The sequence below is a fragment of the Bubalus bubalis genome, chromosome 15 (genome assembly GCF_019923935.1).
Source record: "Bubalus bubalis isolate 160015118507 breed Murrah chromosome 15, NDDB_SH_1, whole genome shotgun sequence".
Lineage (NCBI taxonomy): Eukaryota > Metazoa > Chordata > Mammalia > Artiodactyla > Bovidae > Bubalus > Bubalus bubalis.
In genome coordinates, this window is record NC_059171.1 from 32,990,865 (window position 1) to 32,999,089 (window position 8,225).

The following is an 8,225-nucleotide window of genomic DNA, read 5'->3' on the forward strand; positions in this document are numbered from 1 at the left end:
TTTTGGAGATTCTATCAAACAAGACATGTCAAAGTGAGAAAGCAGATTTTACCAGTAGACAAAGCCAATTTATTTTATGCCTAGACTGAGATTCCCAAATAATGGATTATTGGAACATAACCAATCCCATTCAATTACATATTGTTTATGGCTCTTTTTGCACTATAATAGAATTGTGTAGTCACATCAAGATTGTATGGTGTGTAAAGCAAAAAAATAAATAAATAAATACTGTCCAGCTCTTTACAGAAAACGTTTGCCAACTCTACTCTAGGCCATTGTTCATAGTTCTTTCTACTCAAAGGCAACAAAGATGGCTGTGACCCTGGTGTGCCTGGAGAAAATAGCTGTCTCTCAAGTTCACACACACTCAGAACACCTTTCTGTTCTCAGGGCTGAAGTTGTCCATCATGATCCACCTCTCAAGCTGGCTGCTACTTTCCCATGAGCTCCAAACTCTGTTGCAGTGGGCGCACATGGTCATGCCTTAGAATTCCTCGACTCCTGCTCCCTTTGCCTGGTGGACTGGAAAATGATAAGGAAAGAAGAAGAATGAAGAGAGACACATGTAGAGATCAAACGTATGGACACCAAGGAACAAAGGGGTGGGATGAATTGGGAGACTGGGATTGACATATATACACCACTATGTGTAAAATAGATAACTAATGAGAACCTACTCTATAGCACAGGGAACTCGACTCAATACTCTGATGTGACCTAAATGGGAAGGAAATCTAAAAAAAGAGGGGATATATAGACACATAGAGCTGATTCACTTTGCTGTATAGTAGAAATGAAAACAACATTGTAATGCAACTATATTCAAATACAAATTAGGTGAAAAAAGAAGGGAGGAAAGGCGATGGGCGTTCAGGCACAGTGGTGAGCAGTAGGAGAGTCCCCACTCTTTTTAAATGTGAGTTCCACTATTCAAACCCATCCGCAACTGCCAAGGGGCCCCCTCCCTAACTAAGTCACACCACTCCAAAACAGACACATGAAAGAGGAACTTAGACTAGTGAATTTTTATTTTATTTTAGTTTTTTCTGGAATAGAAATGACTCTAGAAATTCTCTGACACAGTGGTTTTCAAAGTATGATCTGAAGTACATGAGGTAACTCTTCAGCGGCTCAATGAGGTTGAAATGATTTTTATAATAATATGAAGGTAGTATTTGACTTGGGAGAAGGCAACGGCACCCCACTCCAGTACTCTTGCCTGGAAAATCCCATGGATGGAGGAGCCTGGTAGGCCGCAGTCCATGGGGTCGCTAAGAGTCAGACATGACTGAGCGACTTCACTTTCCATTTTCATGCATTGGAAAAGGAAATGGCAACCCACTCCAGTGTTCTTGCCTGGAGAATCCCATGAACAGAGAAGGCTGGTAGGCTGCAGTCCATGGGGTCGCACAGAGTTGGACACGACTGAAGCGACTTAGCAGCAGCAGCAGCATTTGACTTAAGTTCTTTCTTTCATAAGGAAACACTGAACTTATCCAGTGCTGCATGACCTATATCACAGCCTACTGAATATAGAAGCTCATGTAATAATACAGTTGTCTTCTATAAAGTCAGACATCAAAAGTATTTGGAAAAGCCACTTAATTTTTTTTCTGAAAATGTAACTAACTTTTGTGAAAAGATTTAAAATACTTTGTGAAAAGTATTAAAATAGCATATATTGCACCTATTTTTATTTTCAATTTATTAACAAATATGTTTTAATTTCTCAATTTTAATTTCTTCTCTGATAAATCAGCAACATTCTGATAAATCAGTTCACTTAATTAAAAAAAAAAAAAACCCAATTTGATAGCACTGGCCAATTTCCATGATGTAAATATTCCCTCCATGGTTGATTTCAAGCTACTAATGATTTAACCACAAGATTGTAGAAATCTTAACTAGTTAACAATTGGCTCTCACAGCATGGACACTGGAGTAACATTCCCCAGGGAAAAGAAACACTATAAGACCTGAAGCTGTTTGTTGCTGTTTAGTCACTCACTCATGTCTGACTCTTTGTGAGCCCATGGACTGTAGCCCACCAGGCTCCTCTGTCCATGGGATTTTCCAGGCAAAAATACTGGAGTGGGTTGCCATTTCCTTCTCCAGGGGAATCTTCCCAACCCAGGGGTTGAGCCCACATCTGCTTGGCAGGCAGATTGTTTACCACTGAACCACTTGGGAAGCCCAGGACCTGAAATGCTTTTGGAATATAAAGGGGTCCTGAGTCTATAATGTTTTCTAATAAAATTCCTTCTTTCCACAAATAAGGCAGTGAGACTCAGATCCCCATATCTGAGGAAAGTGTCTGGCTCCAGTTTACCAAAGTAATCAAGTAAAAAGCATTCGCCAGAATCCAACCTCTTTGCTCCTATTTCTAGAAGTTGAACTGGAAAGAAAAGGACTATTTTCCTAGCACAGTTTAGGACCTAAACCTATTGGATGTGAAAGGTAGGGAAGGTACAGGGGTGGGTAATGAAGATGAAAGGAGAAGAATGAAGAAAGATAATTTTTATTAGAAGTCTCAAAGTAGATACATGCATATAAAACATAAGGAATTTTTTAAATAAAAGGAACCCAGAGGCAAGCAAAATTAACAGAAAAAGTAGCCTGCTAAGACTAAAGTCTCTTTATTCCTTAAATCTCCCATCCCCAGTGAAAAGAATGTTTTGACAAAGGACATAATCCCTTCAAAAGAAATAAATCATAAGTCAAATAAACACATGGTGTTATGCAGTTCCCCTTTAGCTGAAGGATGAGGGCACAACAGTCCACTTTGAAGGAGAGCAATTACAGCTCGATGCCCTTAAGACACACTCTGTGCACTTCCTCGTAAATCAACGTCGATCTCCAGAGGACAGACACTCAATTCTGCCCATAGGAAGAAGGCCTCCTGCTTGTTCATCACTCCCTAAGGAGAGGGACAGGGAAGCTTGGCTTAAATCTGCTGTATCTGACCTATCCAGAGTGTTCTCCAAATCTATTCAGACATTGGCTTATTATGCCACATTCCTGTAGAATTCTGTAAAGTACAGGACCAAGGTGACCTACTGATAGCATATGAGCAAATCGTATAAAATATACAGAAATCTGTGGAACACAATCCCAGGCACCATTGGTAAGTTAGAGTGACTCCCTTGAAATTCCATTTGTTCCAGGTTTTGTGAAAAGGGACAGTATGATAGAGTTTTAGAAGCCAGACAAACAACATCTCAAACCACAGATCAAGACAGCATTCTGATCACAGCAGCTGGTCTCACTGGGTATTTAAAGAAATCACTGTTAACTGCACAAGTGCATGATATCCAACTCAATCGAAACTGAACAATTAAATTCTAGAAAGTTTTCAAAAGATAAAATGTCCCTCAAGAAATCAACTTTAGACCATCTTTTAGAACTTAAGAATACTCCTAAACAAAAATTCAAGTATATCTACTTCCTTCTCTAAAATCTCCTGTCTACCATATTTTGTTCTGTTTTCATAATACTACTGATTATAGTAGTATAATATACTACTGAAACATATCTTTATATTTTCTTGTTAGTTCATTTTTTGTTTTGTTTTTGTGAGTTTTGTTTTTTTTATTTTGGTCTCTTCACTCACTCAGAAAAGATGAATTCTGTAAGACTAGGGGCTATATTTTCAGAATGTCTGCCACATGTAGGATCTTAATAAATATTTTTTTGGGTGCACAAATGTATGAACCAGGGTCATTCTCTCCTCTATTCAATCTTTCCTTCTCTCCTGTCTTCCAAATCTCATGTGAATGCCTTTCATTGGCAGATACTAAACTGGAACCATATGGAGAAGGGAGGCTTGGGGAATGTGATTCTGTATTTCTTCTCTGCCTAAGAATGTGTTGGTGGTGAACCTGAATTGAAAATACACCATCTGTCATGGGGGTTTGTACCCTGGGTTTCAACCCCGGCTCCTTTTGTGTTACTTAACCAAGATAGTTGTAAAAGGTTTTCTGATATTTCCAAAGCTCCATCAGACATAAATGCAAAACTGTTATAAGGAAAGACGCAAAGTTTTCAAGCAACAAAATGGAATAGTGAAAGAGTTCCCCTAAACAAGCATCATAGAGGTAAAGTGATACTGAATTCCGTATGAACAGAAACGGGAAGTAAAGTACACCAGGGCTGAACAAAGAAGGCTGTTGTTGTTGTTGTTGTTGCATTTCAGTCTTTTTCTATTGCTTAATAAGCACTGCTCCTGATGTCAGAACAGGCAGAAAAGGAGGCTGGTGAGCTACATGCAGGTGTGTAAGCAGCTAATGGAAATGACAGCTAAGATGACATATAACCAGGGTGTTGAAAAATGAATTATCCATGTGGTTTAAATGGGCCAAGTGATATATTGGAACACCATGTGGTTTAACACAAAGCGTGGCATTCAAGATGGAAGATCCAAATCCTAACCCTGGCTCTCACACAGGCCACTTTTACGAGACTGAATGAGTCATTTCAACCACACGGTGCTGTGGTTTCTCCCTCAGTCAAATCAGTGTAGCAAAATGTATTGGCCAGTCACAACATAGGATGTTGCGAAGAAACAAGGGAGGTGACAACAAAAGTAATCTATTCCGAACTCTGCAAGGTGCATGCATTGTGCAAAATACTGACTCTTGCATGTGACTGTCAAGGCAAGTACTCCCAAAATTATTTTGCTGAAAAACTCCACTTTTCTAAACTGGTGCAATACATTAGAAATATTAAACTTCGTTGCTTTCATTCTGTATTCCTTCCTTTCATATGAATTTACATTACATACCACAAGCATTTAGAATTAGAGAATTCATTTTCGTTATAGCAACTGTTGCCAATACTTTGCAGTGTTTTACCATAGCTAGCAAGATCCTCTTTGGCCAGAAATATGCATCCTTGTCCCTGGATTCACAATCTTATATTTAGTCCTTGCCAACAGGCCGTTTCAGTTGCTCCAAATCAAATAAATTCTGAAGCCCACACAGTAAGTATTAGATCATTACTGAGCAGGCGGTACACAGGCTGGAGGTGCAAACAAAACTCAGGGCAAAAGGGAATCACTGCGCCTGAAATTAGACACAGAGGCGATTCAATTAAGGCCAAGGGGGAAAAGCACAAGACAAGGAGTAGAAATAGCTGGAGTTAAATACCATCTCTGTCACTTATGGTACGACCTTGGTCAATCTCGAACAGGACTTTGGACCTCAGCTGTAAAAGTGGAATAATAGGTTATGCCAGGTGACAAAGCAAGAGGGCATACACTCCTCAATTCAGCACACACAGTTTCTGTAAAAGGACAAGCTTTAGAGGCCACTGCCTAGGGCTTCATTCTAACTCTCACTCTAACCATGTGACCTTGGGCAAGCTGCTTAACCTCTCCTTGCCTTCGGTTTTCCTTTGTCTAAAACCAGGACAGTAATAGAGGCTACCTCACACTGAGTTAACTTCAACCCTATCTTTCTCATCTTGTCAAAAGCCACAATTCTCAAAGCAGTTATCTTCAATCCACATTGCCATTTCTTCACTTCTCTTTTTCAAATTAACTCATTCAAAGCAGCTTTCTCTTCTTCCAAGAAGAAGACGCTTTTCTTGTTGAGATATCCAATGATCTCTACCCATATCTCTAAATCCAACAGACTCCTTCTAATTTTCATTTTGCTTGACCTATCCATTACATTTGACCTGTTAACCACTTCCTCCTTTAACCACATGCATTTGCACACTTTTTAATTCAGTGTCAACACCACACACTCCTGCTTTCCCACCCACTTTTTTAGCTGTCTTGTCCAGATCTCTTTGTGGTTTGTCATCTGTTACCCATTTTTTAAATGTTGAAATTTACCAGCACTATCCCTGACTCCATGCTCATCTCTTTCTGCACCTTCCTAAATGATCCTGCATATGTCTGTGGCTTCAGTAAATCTCACCTCTAGCCCAGACTGACCTTGTCTAATTTTCAAACCCAAATATGTTGTCCATTTATCTACTCAAGATGCCTCCCAGGCATCTCAAAATCAGTTTTCCAAGACTAGTGATAGCACTTCCATTTTCAGCTGTCCAAGCCAGTAGTTGGAGAATAATCCTTAGCTCCACCCTCATGGCTCAGAGGGTCAAGAGTCTGCCTCTGAACCTCGGAGACCCAGATTCTATCCCTGGGTTGGGAATTCTTGCCTGGAGAGTTCCATGGACAGAGGAGCCTGGCGGGCTACAGTCCATAGTGTAGCAAAGAGTCAGAAAAGATTGAGCAAGTAACACTTCCACCCTTTTACTTCACACATCCAACCCATTATCCAGTAATCTCAACTTCATCATTTATCAGCTCAAACATCATTTCCTAACAGTAGACTTTCTCATATCCAAAGATATAATTAACTTCCTTCCCTTTCCCTACACTATATTGTCCCATACATGCTTTCTCTATGTTTCCAACTCTATTACATATAAATACAAACCACCATTTCCTTCTAATCATATTTTACACTCATCCTAGAATGTATACAGTATCTGTCTTCCCCACTGAGCAACTTGGGTTTCACAGATAGCTGGTCTCACAAACCTGCTCAGCCCATCTGAACTTCCTTCTGCTGATAACAATGCAGAGTGTGAACTACCTATACCCAAAACAGAGGATGCGACACAGCTTCAACTAATAGTGCAGGTGTAGTGAACAAATATGTCTTCCCAATTAATGCCTATGCAATTTTGCTCTCACTCTGGTCCACTCTCCACCTGCTGCTTGGCAACCAGGTCACCTCCTCCAAAAAGCCACTTCTCACACCTAGGCCACTTGAGCAATTCATTCACCTCTTCTATGCTGCTCCCAAAGTTCCAACCATACCTTCATACTTCCAACCACAATTCAAATACAGCCTTGGGTCCCATTCTCTCATGCTAGGGCAACTTATTATCGTTAATTTTTCTTTAATCTAGCAGAGAGATAGATATAAAAGCACTCAATTTACTTATGTACTTACTAATTTAAACTGACAAAACAGAAATGAGGCAAACCAGTCATTTGTCTAAAAACTAAAAATACAGGTTTTAGTCTTTTTCTCATGAAGTTGGTAGAAACTTTAAGAAAAAAAATGTTTTTAATCTCAATAAGAGACCATCACTGGTCATCACAAGTCATCACATGGCCTCCACGATGAGACAGTTACTCTGGGCATCGCTTGTCCGACATTTGAAAGCCATTCCTTAAAGCATTTCTGCCTATGCAGCCCTTATGTCTGCTGAAGAATGTGCTTGACAAATGCATTGTGGTCTGGTTCTGGCCAAGCAAAATTGGCCTCTAGCATCAGCTCCTCACACCATATCCTTGCCATCACCCAGCAAGCGCCCTATATTAAGGGTACAGCCACTGGCAATAGAGAGTTCAAAGACACGACTGAGCAACTAAACTGAAGACTTTAAGGGGAAATATTTGGTGCTCTTTCTCTATCCTTTGAATTTCACTTTTGTGAACAGAAATTTCATGATTACTTTCAGTGACAAAGCCAGTGAATTCATGATGTGAACTGTGGATTTGCTGCAGTGTCAATGGGTTCCCACTTCAGTCACCTGGCCTAGATGAACACACAGAGGAAGAATGCTGGTTTGGGCCACATGAACATTAAGCTCTTGTCAGATTTGACTTAACAGCTCCCCCGACACTACAGTGTCCAGTGAGAAGGTTCTGATCCTTCACTATGAGTTCTTTTCATAAGTGACGCCAATGGAGTCATCAAGCATTTGAGTATCAATGATCTCCCAGTGGGCTGAAGCATGGAAGAAGCCCTCTGCTTGGTGAAGGCATTTCAATTTGTGGAAACCAGTGCAGAAGTCTGCCCAGCCAGTAGGACATCAGCTTCTCCTGCAATTAAGCCCCATCCAACTGCTTCCAAGAAAACTTTGAGAACGTAAATCGGTAGACCAAGTGCACCTACAGCTTGCCACACCAGAAAAGAACCACAGTTGGACCTCATTTTTAGCATTTCAAAGATTGTTACTTATAGAAGGCAAAAAGCTAATTATGTTTGTATTTGTAAATATTACTCTAAATATTTTGTTTTTGTAACATTTGCCAAAGCTTTTAAAATGTGGTCCATTACTAACATATTGGCACTGTATGGTTGGATGGCTAATTTCAGTAGAATATTTGGTTCACTTATTTCTTGGATCCTGTGTTCAATTGGAAATGGAAACAACTCTTCTTTCTCAGGCTTTCTTGCACCTCTGTGTACACATGA

At 40.0% G+C, this 8,225-nt stretch overlaps 1 pseudogene; it reads left to right on the forward strand.

Moving 5' to 3' along the window:
* The first annotated feature begins 7,132 nt into the window (after window positions 1-7,132).
* Window positions 7,133-7,907, forward strand: LOC102408163 (annotated as a pseudogene).
* Window positions 7,908-8,225: the final 318 nt, after the last annotated feature.